The 16336-nt window shown below is 43.3% G+C and overlaps 1 protein-coding gene across 3 annotated transcripts in view; it reads right to left on the bottom strand.

The window, feature by feature from the left end:
• Positions 1-16336, bottom strand: part of ELOVL2 (ELOVL fatty acid elongase 2) — a 41221-nt gene that overhangs the window by 22603 nt on the left and 2282 nt on the right. Inside the window, exon 1 of one of the 3 annotated variants that reach the window (XM_084794718.1) lies at positions 2921-2992. The exons of the other annotated variants lie outside the window; for them this stretch is intronic. The gene's annotated coding sequence lies outside the window, so the exon portion shown is untranslated. Of the gene's footprint in view, positions 1-2920; positions 2993-16336 lie in introns of those variants that run through there. 3 annotated transcript variants of the gene reach the window in all.

Genomic DNA, 16336 nt, shown 5'->3' with positions numbered 1-16336 from the left:
TTCCTCAACAACAACAAAAACAAAACCAGACCCATCATAGGACACAGCTTCAAGACTTTGGGCCTTTCTGAAGGACTCCAAGTCAGCATATGCAGCAATCCAGGCAAGATCAATGTTTACTGCAGCACTACTCACCTGGCTTAGTTACAGAATCTACCTCGGTGTCCAACAACAGAAGAGTGGACTTAAAAGCACACAGAACATGTATAGAATCGATTCCCCCAGAAATAATGAAGAACAAAGTTGTTTGCAAGCAAATGGTTCTAACTGGAGATAATCATATTAAGCAAACTAACCCAATCTTGGAAAAACAAATATTAATATTTTTCACCTTGTGGTTGGTAGATTTGACACAAATACGTAAAATTGTCCATACATCTATGATGAGAAAATAGAGGTGAAACTCGAGGAGAAGGAAGTCAACCAAAAGGAGGAGGCGGCGGGTGAGAAGGGAGAGTAGGCATGGAGGGGATGTGCTCAGTGTATGAGGGATGCTTGTATCCAAGTGTCCTTGTGTAACAGTACTGTGTGCAGTAAATATAAACGATGAAATCAATTTAAATAATTAAAACTGTAGGTAACTGAAAAATAAGTTAGGACCTTCCCTCCTAGAAAATGGAAATAAAATGCAAATATTTTTCTGGTAACAGGTTGCTCTTATTAAAAGATACTAAATACCTTGCCTCAATGTTAACCAAGGAAAATGAAGCCCACTACACACTAAGCAAGGAGCCCCAGTTTCACAATGAAAACTCTACTAGGTCAAGATCTGTGTCACAGCCATTACAACCTCTGCTTCCCAGGAAGTGGTAAGCTAACATAGGGCTCCTTGGAGATCCAACCAAAGCCAGATTTCTGTACTCAGAATAGTCAGAACGGTGCCAGCTTCTGAACTTAGGGACACGGAAAGAATGGGGCTCTTTCACAAACAGCAGCAGCAATGAAAGGAAGTTGTGTTCGCGTGTGCTCTGGTTATCAAGTGCTGAGCAGAGGGGAAGCAGATCCCGGCTTCTCATGGACAAGTGCTAGCCTTCGGGTACCAAACAAAGCAAGGCTTCTAAGGATTTCATGGGAAAATATGGGTCAGATTTTATTCCTAATTTTCCCAGGAAAGGTCATAACTGTATTGTTTCTAGGTAAAGCTATGTATTATAAAGATATCTATGGCATTTCAATATATTTTTGATATATTTGTATTTTTAAATGATGTATTTTTGGACTGCTACATCTGACAAGGGAACCCGAGAGACATGTGGTTAGTCCAGTTTGTATTTTTCCTTAAGCAGTGAAAGCAGCTCATAAAGGACTCTGTAGAGGAGTAGGCTCCAGCCCTGATGAGTCAGACGCTTGGGACACGTTCTTCTGTTTGGCAGGGCATCACCACTACAGTGACAGCTGACCCTCATGACAGTCTTTCCTAGAAAGGGAAGGAACATTACACCTCTCCCTCAGCTTTTCCGTCTAGACAATGTCAAGTGAGCAACCTTAGTGGCTATCTCGAGGGCAGGGGATCCCCAAAAGGCAGAATGAAGCTTGTGCTGTGCGTGCAAAGACTGAGAAGTTTATTCTTCTTGGCCTCTGTGACAGAATACTGCAAGCTAGCTTTAGGTACTTAACTTTCATGCATTTAAGCATCATAGGGATGTTAATAGTCTGTGTTTCATCTGCTCATCACTAGTGAATCATAAGGCATATGACCTCTAGGGGAGGGAAGAAGGTAGTGACAAGTGTCTGTCTATAAATGATGGGAGTAGAAGACAAAATTAATATGGGCCACACACTTGTCTTTGCCAACATATTGTCAAAATAATATAAGTGCAAGTCTTCAGAAATCAGGACATCAGAAATCTCGGCTTGGTTTCTCTCTCAGCTACTGTTCTGATGCCTTCTAAAGGAGTGTGTTAATGAGACATCACTACCCCTTTCTCGCTATCAACATTTCTCCTCCTTAGGCAGCAGAACGCACTTTGTAATACAAACTGATCCTATTAAACACAATCATCGTGTGCCTGTTATTCAGCCTCTGGAGGCTACTTTGTAAAAATGACTGTACAAAGTCAGTCAGTGTTACAGTGTGTGCTGTCTGAGGCCCTCCCTCTGGCTCAGAGTTTTAAAGAGGCACACTGACCAGCGTCTGTCCTCCCACTCTCCTCTTCCCTCTTAGTCTCAAAGCTGGTAGGAAGAATGCCAGATTCGTACAACAAAAACTGACCCTGGGATGTTGCTGACCAAGCATCATCAAGCAGTAAACATAAAATTATCACGGACTTTGAAACAAAAAAACAAAACTCACAGAAGGCGCCTTGACTTAATGAATAGGCTACGCAGAGAGAGGTCGGCTAACACGAAATGCCTGATAAGTCTGTTCCTGAATCCCACGGGCACATGTTTCTGTTTCCCACCTAGGTATTCCAGAGAAACCAGCGGTCAGTCTTTCTCCGTATCTGCCATCCCTGTCTTAAGAAAACTCAGAGAAGAGAGGGCCCTCCCACCTCGGGAAGAGAAGACTTCTGCTGTGGTGTGTGCCACAGCAGGGACAATAAAGGATGGCCTCACAGGGCCTTCAGCAGCTGTGTGATCCTACCTCCCCAGCACCCTTCAGAGGGGAAAGTTTCTATTCTAATTTTCTTGAAAGTTTTAAGTAAAAGACCAGCTGCCAGCCCACCCTGTCCTATCTGAATGTTATAAATCCAACATAGAAATCGAAGAACAGCCTGGTTGCTCAGAGTCACATGGGTAGGAGAGCATAGCCAGATTCCTTTTTTAAAGTATGTGCCTCAATCTGTTCCCTAGAGCAGCCGCTAGAAACTGTCTGATTTCTACAAAATAAGCACAAAAGTACGGAGGTCATGATCTTATGGTTTTTAAAATATATTCTAGAAAGAATTCTTCATCTAATTTTTCAACTCCCAAAATTTACTTTTCTAAGAACTGTGTCATTTAGAGCATGGGAGCTGCCATAGCCAGTGCAGCTCTGAGGTCTTTGTGGTGTTTTCTCTTCCACCTTGTAAAAGAAAAGACATAAATCCAGTAACATCCGCAGGTGGCAGACTAGGGACAGGGGAGGGAGGGCTGCAGAAACGTTTTCAGGACAGGTGCCTCCTTGGTGCTCTCTTAGCCCGATGGGTGTTCTAGTTGCCCCAACAGAGGCCAAAATTAGTTTTTGGAGAAGCAAGGACTTGAAGTTTCCACCCAATTGGTGAAGAAAATGTGTGTTGGGTTTAGGCATATTAGAAAAGTCAAGGAGACATGTTAGCTGGGATATGTTCTCAAATTATTGCTGGCGTACAAAGAGAAAGTCTAAATCATTTGCATAGCTCCCATAGAACAGCCCAGGCATTGAAAATGTAGTTGGCTGTGGCAGCCAGCAGCAAGCCTGGCAGAAAGGTGAGACTGGGCAGGCGTCTTCTGTGACTCTCACAGGAAGCACAGTGTGACCCCATTTACAGGGACCCCATTGCTGGATGGGGCTGCAATGCTCCGCCATGCATATCTGGACACTGATTTTAAGTAGAGAGCTTACTTTGCTGCAGCTGATAATCAGGTGCTGTGGGGAGGATGCAGCTGTGAAAAGGAACTTTATTCTCCTGGCTCAAATGTTGTCTGGGGGGCTAACTGCCTCCTTCTGCTAACCTAGGCCTAGTCCAGGAAGCTTCTAGCCTCCATACAATCTAACCTAGACCTAGAATATTTTCAGCCTCTGAGACCTACTGCTTAATAAGCTCACCCTTACTTGCTCCTACTGAGCTCTGGGCTGTCTAGTTCAAGTCAGCTGTTCTGGCTCAAACTCTTCTCTCAGCTGATTTATTAAATCTGGCTTTTCTTGGCCTGGAATTGCTCTGCTTGGCCTCAAACTAACTCAGCAATCTGCTCTAATCTTCTGGCTTCTTCTCATTTTCTGACTTGTTCCATTTTCACATGAGTTCTCTCTCTGCAACCCATCTCTCTATTACTGTCCTGGTAAAAACTGTCTCCTCTCTCTGAAAAAAAATTGTCTCTTAAACAGCTTCCCTTTCCTCTCTTTTCTCGTGAGAGTTGGGCATATCCTATTCTGTTGAATCTTCTCTGATTTGTCACCTTTTCTGCCATTCAATGAAACATCACTTTCAAACATGGGTGCTCCCTTCTACAAACTAACTTTACCTTTGTTTGTGATTATAGGCATATACCACCACGCCTGGACTTAACTTTTCTTTACCTGATATATGCTCTATACCAGGCTGGCCTTAAACTCACATCTGTTTGCCTCTGTCTCCTGGATTAAAGGCGTGGTTGCATTTCAACCTGATCACATAGACCTAGAAGGTCTTTGGATGTGATTTCTTGCCAGAACAGCCATGTTCTGAATTAACATTCTTCTACACAGCTGTCTACTACATTGTTTGCAGACCTACCATGTTTTCCTGGTACAGGGTCCTCTGTCTACTAAGAGATGTAGGGAGAAAGCCTAGTGACAGCCACAGAAGAGGGCCTTGCAGTGCTTGCTACACAATTGCTTTCCACCAAATTGTTCATCTTATTCTACTATTCTCCAGCCCTTAGACTCCTCTAATGGAGGAATCACTCAACTTCTAAGAAAGTCACGTAACCATGTCAACAATGCTTACTTCTCCCTAAGATACAGAGTAAAGCTCATTTCTGTTAAACCCCGAAGACTCTCAGCTCGCACATTTATTGGGAAATAAGGACCCAGAGGGATGAAATGTCTCATACATTAGACAAAGTCCCCCTTAGTCACACAGCTTTTCCCAGTTCCACAGAAAGCTTACACTTGAATGTTTCACAGTGACACTGATGCTCACTATGACAAGACAGGAAGCACCAGGACAGGAACCAACAAACCCAGGTCCTTCTCTGGACTCTGGGAAAGCTGTGTGGCCTTGGACTGCAGTCCTCTCATCTCTACCTCCTTCCTGTGATGGCCGAAGCAGCTGCCACTAAAACCTTTTCACCTGGAAAAAGGAGTGTTTCCAACCTTAGAGTCACTAAGGAAGTGTGTGTGCATGTTGTCACGCATACTGCTAACACATCCCCCCCACCCCGGACTCAGGATACCATCCCTACTGTCACAAGTGTCCCGCAGTGAGAACTACAGTGACACAATTATCACCAGTCTGCAGACAGCAGTCTGACTCCAAGTAACTTTACATGTAGTATTACCACTATAGCTAAAGAGTAAACCAGCCTTACATTCAGATTTATATTTTGTATTAATTTATAGGTGATAAACTAAAAAAGTATGTTAACAGTGTATAATGTGTTTTGAAATATAAATATTATTTTTGAAATGCCCACATCAAACCAACTTTAAGTTTCCTTACCACGTTTTTTTGTGGTGAAAATACCTAAAAATCTATATATTAGAAATTTCCAACTAATAATTATTAACTATAATAAACAGATTATATAGTAATCTCTTAAGTTTATTTCTACAGTCTGAATTAAATCTCTCATATTTTAACCAACAAAAAGATATTTGTCTGTAATAAGCCAGTATTAGGAAAATTTTGGTATGAATACTTATATATTTCTTAAACTTGCCTTTCAAAAAAGGCAGCTTTAAAAAATACGAAAATGTCAAATTTTCATAAGACTTTCCATCTTGATACAAGTCTATAAAGCCTAAGAATTAGCTGTGAAACATACAGTTCTGTTATGAATAGGGATGAGTTCCCAAAGGAGTGGCTTAGCAATCATTTTACACACTGACTTACGCAGCGTGCATGCGTGGGTCAGAGGGCAACTTGCAGGGGTCAGTTTTCTCCTCCCACCGCATGGGTTCAGGAACCCTGCTCATCTTGCTGTTCTTGGCAGTGAGTGCCATTACCTGCTAAGCCATCTCACAGGCCCTGAAGTGATTTTTTTAAAAAATAAATCCCAGGTGAGGGGCTGAAGACATGGCTCAGTAGTTAAGAGCATTGGCTGCTCTTCCAGAAGTCTTGCGTTAACTCCTGGCACCCACGTGGCAGCTCACAACTGTCTATAATTCCAGTTCCAGAGGATGCAACACCCTCTCACAGACATACATGCAAACAAAACACCAAGGCGAATAAAATAAACTATATTAAAAAAAAACAGATGGAAATGGGAAGAGCATGTTGACAGTGACAATTTACAGATGTCTAATCCAATTTTCCTCTCAATGCTGGAAATAGCTTCTTCCCCTAACTCACTAGGAAATCCCCAGCTGCACACTCCATCTGCAGTGGTCCTTGCTCACGGAGAGCCTCTGTGCTCGCCTTTCCCCCTTCCAGCCATGACTTATGCATCCCACTTCTCCCCCTGGAGTCATACAACTGGGACTTTTCTTCTGCATCAAGGCTCTTGGGCTATTTGGAGAGGAGCCATTTAGCTTAGCCCCAGCCAATCAGCTCTAGCCCCCTCCACCCTGTCAGTGGTCTGACTCTGCTCTCCTTCCTCCCTCCCTCCCTTCCTCCACAGAGGTAGAGAGCTATTGAGCATGAGACTTCAGACACATGCCCACCTACACAGTGATCTCTAGTCTACCTCACTTCCTAGAGCAATGGTTCTCAACCTGTGGGTCACGACCTCTTTGTAGGGATGCATAGTGTATATCCTGCATATCAGATGTTGACATTACAATTCACAACAGTAGCAAAATTACAAGTGTGAAGTAACAACAAAATAATTTTATAGTTGGGTGTCACCACAGCATGAGAAACTGTGTTAAGGGGCTGCAGCTTTAGGAAAGTTGAGAACCACTGTTCTAGAGCATTCTCCTCAGTTTTGTTTGTTTGTTTGTTTGTTTTTTTGAGACAGTCCAGGCTGGCCTCAGACTCATGGAGATTGTCCTGCCTCCCCCTTCAGAATTCTGGGGTTGTAGACAAGTGTTATGGATTCATTCGAGTAATTCATTCAGTAATGTAGGCAAACTCTTTCAGAATGTGGTACAAGCAGCACCCTCCTGTTCTGAACACCAGATTTCTATTGATGGAACCGATTCCTTTGCCTGAGCGTAAAACTCTTCCCCTGTCATTCTTCCTTCAGATGGGCCGGGTGAGGACTAGGCGTGGGGCAGGGGCAATAGACATAGATGTTGCTCACAGCCACCAGGCAAATGGCAGCTAGAGAGCTCCTCTGTAGTCCTGCTGCTCCTCTTAGAGGATGCGTAGGATGAAACCTGCACTCCAGTTCGCTCATCCATGGGCTGCACTTTAACACGGGAGCCTAATGAATCACTTATTTCCTGATGGATATTTAAGGTTGTTTCTGATTTTCTGTTATTAAAGGCATGCTGCTTTATGTAAAATCTCCAGTACTCATAAGTAAGTTTCTCTGGGGGAAAATCTAGTTGTAAAATTGCTATGCTATTCAGGAAAAACATTAAGCTTTTTTTTCTAGGAAAACTACCATATCGCTCTAAAATATTTGTGAAATTTCCATCAGCTTTTTAATCTTTGCCAAGTTCATGGATGTGACATGGTATAAGTGTGCATTTCCACATTACTTCGGGACTTGTGTGCGTCTTCACATGTTTATTAGCATGCTGTGAAAGCCTTCTCCTCAGTGAGCTGTTTTTTCCATGCTGTCACTACCCATGCGTCTTGTGGGTTGCTTGCCCTCTTGCTTCAGAGTTACCTTGCGTACCGCACGCTACCTTCCTGTCAGTCACTGCACTCCCTTCTGGCCATCCTCAGTTTTTCTAAAGCTCAGCCTGTGGTATCTTTTCATCCATGCCAAGCCCCCTCCCCAGCTACAGTCCCTGCCTAAATGTCATAGGTTATGGTTTGTGCCATGAAATTACCCATACTGTACCTGTATTTTCTAACAGTTTTAAAGTTTTGTTTTTCTTTAGCCTTTTTAATGATCTGGAATTTGCACACTGTCAGGCGGAGACCTAACTGTTTCAGCACATTTCCACACTCTTCTGTGACACCACCCTTCCAGTCAGGGTTGACACCTGCACCACCCACTTCCTTCTGCTTACCTCATCCGACTGACTATTTAGAACTTTCCATGATGCTGCGAGAGCAAATCCAAGGATGCGCCTTCCTGTGACACCATGGCCACAAGTCAGGTCCTGGTCTCTGGTCTCTGGTCCCTGTGCCATCTCGCTAAAGACGTCCCCATTCTTGTGCTTCAGCTTGGCCATGGGGGCAGACGTGTCCACGTGTCCACCTGCTCCTTAGAAAAGGAGGTCTGAGCCATGAAGGCACATGAGAGGCCATAAGAACAGCTTCCCACCAACCCACTGAAATCCCAGAGCTTCGTCTCCCAAATGGCTACACAAACTAATTTTCACATCTCTTCACAATTTGGACAAAAGTTGTTTCCAAAGTACTGAAAAGTGGGAGAGACTGTACAGTGGCTCCAAAATGTAGTATTAAACAGTTTTTTCTACAGTGTACATCAAGTCTCAGGAATTTGAAATACTATATATTTTCATAATTCATAGCAGCCCACAAATGATTACAAAGTACATACTCCAAATAAATGTATTATAACATGTGCATATGAGGAATACTGCATTCCTCAAAGTAAATGTGTGTATTATTTTCTGTCACTAAAAACCGAGTCACTATGAAAACAAACCACCAAACCAAACTAAACAAAAACCTCTGTGAAGACCTCTACCAAATAAAAGAATGAAAAATGAATCAGGATTAAAAATTTGCTTTAAATACTTTTTCTCTAGTGATATATGGTTCAAAAACACCCAATTCTGAGTCACACTCTCACTCTTCATCCACAGCAAACCTGGTGTCTCTCCTGCTCTACGGTTTTATCCATAACTCATCTACGTGCTAATACACTATTTAGTGTATTTTTTAGAGTCTTCATTTATTGCCTGAATCCTGTCTATTTATCACAAGCCCGAATCTCTGACATATCTACCATGGGAATAAATATGAAGCCAATAAGCATAAATATTTGTCACACAAATAAATTCCAAGGAAACAGTATTAAATGGAAAATAGTTTTAAAGTTGTTGAAGGAAAGCCAGGATTTCTTTGGTGGGACACATGACAGTGATCTTAGCACTTGGGAGGTGCTTAAGTGAGTCTCAAAAATAAAATATGATGAATCCTCCCTTCCCTGCCTCCTTCCTTAAAAACACTACATATTTTAGGGAAAACTCAGTTTGAGAACTTTTAATACAATGTTTGTCAAACAAAAAAACTGAATAATTACTCCTCATCTGGGTTACAAGAAAAGTAGAGCTACACAGCACCACAAGCAATGGTCTGCAGAAGACAAGAAACACAGGTGTAAAGTGAGTTCGAGTCGCAAGACCACCATTGGCTAGCTACAAATGACAAAATACGGTTTTCAAGATACTTCTCCTGCTAGCAAGCTGGCCTACTTCAGCGCTTTGTGTTTTGAATTTGTAACTAGATTCTGAATGAAATCATCTTAAGTCTCAGTATGCTACAAATCTGTCTATCAAACAAGTCTTCTCTGTGTGTCCCCTATGTGCAAGTTCCATTGGGTCCGGAATCAGCGGTAAAGAGGGCACAGAGGAAATGCTCACCCTTATAGACTGGGTAGTAGAGATAAAATAAATAAAGTAAGCAAGGGTATCAAACAAGCTACCACCTAAACAGTCAATGCTGGCATGTGTTTCTGTATACTAACACACTGAAGAAATATGTCGTGTTATAATTTCACATCTTTAGGGTTGGGCTGTGTGTGTGTGTGTGTGTGTGTTGGTACATCTCACTTGAGAAGGAGTGGATAGACTCACGCCATGGCAGACTAAGTCACTCTACCACCAAGCAGTCAAGTGTTACGCTGGAGGGCGGCACAGACTGTCCAGCGACCCAGCAGCTTCATGGTGCGTGCCTCAAAGTCCTCAGGAGCCTGTCTTCCCCTCGTCCTTACACAGCAAATCCTCTCCAGCCAGGCTGCTCTGTTCTGGGTCCCAGGACTTGCAAAACACATTTCCAACAATCCCTCCACAGTAAGTCTCTCATAGTCCACTTACTTAGCTCTCACTCATATTAAATTAAGTAGTAAGTGTCTCACCAATTTTCATTACCTCTAAACTGATAGACAAAAGAAGTAAGGCAACTCTTTCTTCACAACACACACAAACCCCATTATTTGCTATGCTTAGATTTAGTAACAAAGGATGAGAGTTCAGTGGGAAAGGCAGAGAATGGGAGAGAGGTTTTCTAGTCGATGTTTGTAGGGGTTAAGGCCGTAGGCGAAGCACCATTAAGAAGCTCAAGTCAGGCCATCTGATGTGGGTGGCTGAGCAAATAGCTGCGGCTTACGCTGATTACAGGAGACTCTCTGGATTGCCTAGAGCTGTTATTCAAATCCATGGTAGTTTTCAGAAAGCAGGCACTTTGCTATGACATGAACGCATCTACAGGGAGAAGCACTCCGTAAGAAAATGGTTTTTGAAAAAGTGTACGCGAGCGAGATGTGTTCTGGCCTTTCCTTTTTCATCAATTACTTTAATACAATTCTCATAGCCTCAGGGATCTGAAGATGAGACTGTAATCTTCCCGCATTTTCACTCTTCCCAGGGATAAAAAAAAAAATCCTGAAAGTTAAATTTAGCATCATCTTCATAGGGGTATAAGGTTTTTTAAATGTAAACTGTTTAATCGAGATAGTTGAAAACATCTCGGGTTCATGCACACATGACGTCATAGTTGTAAGGATGGATATGCCTTAGGTGTAGCTGTCGCCTGCCCATCCGATTCAGGCTTCACTCTGCGTTACGTTTTAGGGATGACAATGCTGAGCTTCACGTGGTTAAACAACCTGGGAGACACGGAGGCCAAAGAATTGAACCTGAGTGTGTAAGTGAAAAGAGAATTCCTAAAGACTGAGCCATGAAAGCAAGTGAAGAGTCAGCACATTAGCGAGGCCCCACATGGCCCCCTTCTCCAGATGCTGTCGGCCTCGGATGCTACAGTAACTAGGCTAACCTTCCTAAATAACGCCTCCTCCTCACGCAACCATTCTCTGCCTCCTCCAGAGTCTTAGAGGAACCCCTGACTCTCAAGGGCACGCTTGTCTGCATCTGGCCTGACTCAGCTCTCCCCATCGCAAAGCCACAGCACCCACATTAAAGCACCTGCTGAAGTGTCCTAGCATGGGCTAGGCTCTGAGAAGATACAGCCTTGTCTACAAAGTGTCCCCAGGACAATGTTTCCCCAATCCGTTTGGGTCGTTTCCATCTGTGGCCTTGGCTGGTTATGTCTCCTCCCTGTGAGGTCGCTATCGTGGCTACATTGCTGTCTTTTCCCGCAGACCAAAACAGGCACAGACATCATCCGGGATGGATCCCGACTCCTTGAAGTACACAGTGAACCTTTTTATAAGAAGCACCCCTTATTGTATGAACTCACGTGCGCACTTGGATGCCTGGTATGCAAGACCCCACGCTCTTCCCTCGAGACAAGGTACTTGTATGTTCCTTTGAAAGCAGTTTTAAAGAGTAAGTTACTCAATTACATAAGAGTGTATCCATTCCTTCAAAGGAAGAGCAAAAGTAAACTATTCATTCCAAAGTCTGCACAGAGGAACTGGGGACCATTACAGTGTCTGTTCTGCCTATAGAGGGGCAAGTGCTGATAAGATTAGAGGTCTCCCGACACAGGGATGCTCCCCACTTTTTAAGTTGTAAGAGGAAAGAAACTTAGGAGCTAGCTAACCTAGTTTGCAAAGTGAGCTTGACAGCCTTCGAGCAGCAGTGGTGGGACTGTCAAGTGGCTGGGGCCGTGGACATACTACTCTTGTTGTGTGCTTGCACATTTCACACAGACCTCAGTTTGTAGATGGCAGAAGGACTTGTTATGAATACCATTTCTTTTTAGCAGTCAAACCCAAAAAAAGGCAAGAAAGGGATCTGAGTGTCTTGAAAATAAAAAGGAATGACAGCTGCTCAGCCTCTGGAGTGGGATGTGAAAGAGCTCCAGGAACGACCTGGACAGGCATTTCTCCAGCCCTGAAGATGCCCTCCCGCTCTTGCTAACTTTGCCACTGATTTTCCAAGGGCTAAGGGATTTGATTTCCAAGTCAAGAAAATTGTGGGTGTGGGAGTGTCCTCCCTGTGGCAGTTCAAGAAGTCCCCAAGAACAGGAGCAGAGGGGCTCCGGCACAGGCGCTTTCTTTTTCCAGACACAGGGAGGAAAGTCTGCTGAAGTGAACACTGAATATAGCTTGCCAGCCATGGTCTGCATGCCTGTCATCCCAGCACCAAGGAGATTGAGATAGAGTGGCAAGTTCCAGGCCAGCCTGGCTTAGAAAGGGAGACCCCATCTCAAGACAAAACAGAGCAAAACCAAAAAACAATGCTTCTGCATTGTAGACACATTCATCTTCCTTAAAGGCATGTGCCAATTTATAGCTAACTCTTTAGTGTGACGGCTCATAAATGCCCTGAGTCTATCAACTAAATAAGGCTCTCCAAGTAGTCCTAATACCTACGGAATGCAAAGGTCTCACCAAGTTCTGCTTAGCCACATGAAAAATCAACATATTTACATCTTTGAAGCATCAGAATTAAGAACAAATGATAAGATCTTAAGATGTAAAACATGTGCAAAGCGATGTTATTTCGGCCATTCTAATTAAACCAGACACTACCTGACTTCTCTTAAAAGTCACTTGTCTACTATTATATGGTCACTCCTGTTACAAAAGTAACACTTGGACGTTCCAGTTCTTGTATATATAAATTGATAAAAGGAAACTTTAATGGCTACTTACACACACACACACACACACACACGCACACACACACGCACGCACACACATATTCATGTTGACTATCTAAAACATTTTTAGTGCTAACTTAATGCCACAGTAGAATACCCCACACTTGACCTCATGCCATAGTCAAAACATAAATAAAATGACCTTCAAGCTGTGTACAAGGTATGTTACGAAAAACAAATTCTGTGTTTAGAATTACCACCCTTGAAATATATCATCGTGTTAAGATATGTGTTTGCAAATACTTCAAAAACTTCTGAAAACAAAACCAAACTATGCTAAATCCAAGGTGCTTCTGTTATGAAGCATTTCTGAGAAGGAATGTGCAAACTTCACAGGCATCCACCTGTGTGTCCGTATCTATTTGTCCATGTAACTCATGGGGTGAAAGGAGCTCACTTTGCCATAAATGGTGACTTTTTTATAAATGTGTAAGAAAGTACATCATACTGGCCAGTGGATAAGGCTCTGTGGAGAGTGAGAAAGGGACTCTGGGACCAGAAAGTTTAGACCTCTATATGTGACCTTGAACAAATCATTTATCTTTTTTGAAACTCAGTTTTTTCTACGATGTAAGCTTAGTGCTGTAGATTTACTTTCCTGTGAGAGAAACATCAAAACAGCGTGTATAGAAGTGCACTGAATGGCACCTGATGTTGTAGAGGGGGCAGAGGCGTGTGCCAGAGGCCTCCTAGATTGCTCCCTCCCAGGATGGCCCTCACACTACCGAGACTGCAGTGCTCAGCGCCATGCCTAGCTTTTGGGTTGGTTGTTTTTATGCAGTGCCAGAAATCTGGACTCAGATACTCACGCTTGCGCAGCAGCCCTTTACCGACCAGCCATCTCCCCAGTCTACAGCCTACAGCGTATTTGTTATAATTAAGTGGCCAACTACCATAAACATATGTAAAGTGAAAAGTCACCCAGAAAATCCATGGACATGGTTTTGTCCATTTTTAACTTCAGTGAGAAAGTAACACTATAAATATTATGAGTAAATAAGAATGTCACCTGGCCTCTTCTACAAATCACATTATCAGATACAATCACAGAAATGCATGCTTTAGCTAAATTATAGATTTTTTTAAAAGTAATGGCATGGCTAAATTATAGATTTAAAAAAAAAATAACGGCATGACCACAAATACGACTGTGAAATACAAACACAGCTTCAGGATGACACGCGGGTTACTACGACACAGGCACAGGCCGGCTGCACTGAATGCTAAGACACGACACTGGCTGCGGTTTTGCCAAGCAAGCACGTATCCCTTAATAGCGCTTTCCAGATAAGTGGAGGAATAACAGTGGGAGTCAAGCGAGTCCCGACCTCACACTTTCAACACGCAGCAATTTTCAGTACTTATGCTGTGCCGGCCAGCATCACCCTCTGATGCTCACCTAATAGTAAGACACATGGCTGAATGAGACAGGCGAGGCCTGTCCTCGGGAAGTCTGTGTTCAGCAAGAGATGCGAAGACTAGTAAGTACCGGATTACAAGGGGCCAAGAGTACGTGAGTGGATTGTTAGGCAGCCATGCTGAAGTGTGAGAGGGTCTGCTGTGTGTGGAGGAGGGAGGTGGGCCCCAGCTTTCAGTAGCCTGGTTACAGGAGGTCTAGCCACAGAGGCTGCAAGATGACAGATGATCTGAATCTCCAGGGAAGAGCCCTGCAGAGGGAAGGGACAGTTACAGGGCTGAGTCCCTCTGATGCTAACAAAATAATCTTCTGTGAAAGATTAACCCCACTTAGCAAATGGGTAAACAGTGTGTCAGAGTGACCTGACCAGGGGGGGCAGAACTGGTGGGTCCTGCAGCTGTCGCTGAAAACTGGGTTCGCTGACCACCTGCCAAGGATCTTCCTTTTTGTGCCTTTGTTCGCAGAGCAGAGGAGATCACTCTGTTTCTCACGAAGTGTCAAACAGTGAGAGGTCACTGCTGTCATGGTCGTTGTTGTTATTAGTCAACGCCACTGATGTCTCTTGAAAGATTAAAGATATGTAGCTCACGTTCAATGAAAGCTATAAAAAATGTGCTTTTAAAGTTCTAAGATCAATTTTACTTTTTTCCTCCCTGTGGCTTTTTTCCTTTCCTTTTCTTGTGTGGATCGTTTTAATAGCAGGCTGTCACTTAAAAGTAATTATTATTCCTTGGGTATTAGAAATGAGCTATACAATAGAAGCCATTATGACTTAACATGAGAAAGGACTGAGGGGAGAATAGGGAGCTGTGGAGCCCAGTGACTCAGAGAATGACATTTCTCAGCAGAGGCAAGAGGTTAAAAAAAAAAAAAATCAAAGAGGGGCAAACATGACCAAAAAAAAAAAAAAAAAAAAAAAAAAGAGAGAGAGAGAGAGAGAGAGAGAGAGAGAGCTGGAGTGAAGGTGAAGAAAGGCTAAAAGCCATGTCAGACAAAATCCTGAGGATACTGGACAAACAAAACACAACACAACATGAAAGAAAAAAAAATGGACCAAGAATCGGATTTCTGACACAGTAACCTAGAGATCCGGTGGAATTACCAGCGGCCGGGGGTGGAGGCTGAAAGGTGAGCAGCTTTATGTGCCCAGTGCTGAGTCTAAGGTGGCAGCCAGCTTCTCATGAGTGGAAAGGGTCCCAGAGACAAGAGATAAATTTGGACACGTGTGCCACTGAGAGCTGTTTCTCCAACACGATGACCTCCAGAACATGCGCCTTATGAGCTACCAAAAACCAGCCACCTGACCTGCCATATGCTATGAGTATAAACACAGTAGAATTTTTGGGGGGGGGGAAACCTGGGGGCAGTGTCTCTGTTTTAGATAAGATCTGCTTTTATAGCCTAGTGAAAGCCTTGATCGCACAACCCTTCTACCTCGGTCTCCCAAGTGCTGGGATTACAAGCATGAACTACCTACCATGCTCAGGGTATGATTTTGAACATTTTGTATGAAAAAGATGTGTAAAATTCCTTAACTTATTCAGGAGGCAAAGACAGGCGGATCACTGTGAGTTCCAGGCTACCCTGGTCCACAAAGCAAGTCCAGGACAGCCAAGGCTGTCTCAAAAAAAATTTTTTTTCCTTAACTTTTTTGTATTGGTTACATGTTGGAATAACACTTGCCCAGGGTGGGTTAAATGTTAAAATGTACTTCAAGAGTCTCAACTTTTTCAAATATGCCTACCAGAAAGAGAGAGTCGCATATATGTTTTGCGTTATATTTCTATTAGATATGATGAACTCATAAAGTATATGGTCTTACTTAGTCATCCCCCAAACCTTATGATACTTCGTCTTGAGACAGTGACTGTTGTCCTGGCTCCTGTGTTGAGCTCCTGTGGGTAACCCAGGCTGGTCTTGATCTCCAGACCCCCTCACATCAGCTCCCACACACTGGAGTTTGGCGCATGCACCTCAGTGGCCTGCCACAGCACCACTTCTTAGGGAAGAGAATCCCGGTCTATGATCACACAGCTCGATGTGGAGCTGAGATTCAAACTCAGGAATGACACCAGGTCACATCAACTTCAAAACCAGCCATCCTCTCCCAGTTACTAAGCAGTTACGTTTTTAAATGGTGGGAGTAGCAATTCATTTGAAAGGTTCCTTGCCAGAGTTAGTGAGGGCCTAATCCTACTATTCACTAACTGAAAACACAAAC

Source organism: Acomys minous (genome assembly GCF_964271855.1).
Source record: "Acomys minous genome assembly, chromosome: 9".
NCBI lineage: Eukaryota > Metazoa > Chordata > Mammalia > Rodentia > Muridae > Acomys > Acomys minous.
The sequence above is the reverse complement of the archived record's forward strand: the minus strand, read 5'-3'. Positions and strand labels throughout refer to the sequence as shown.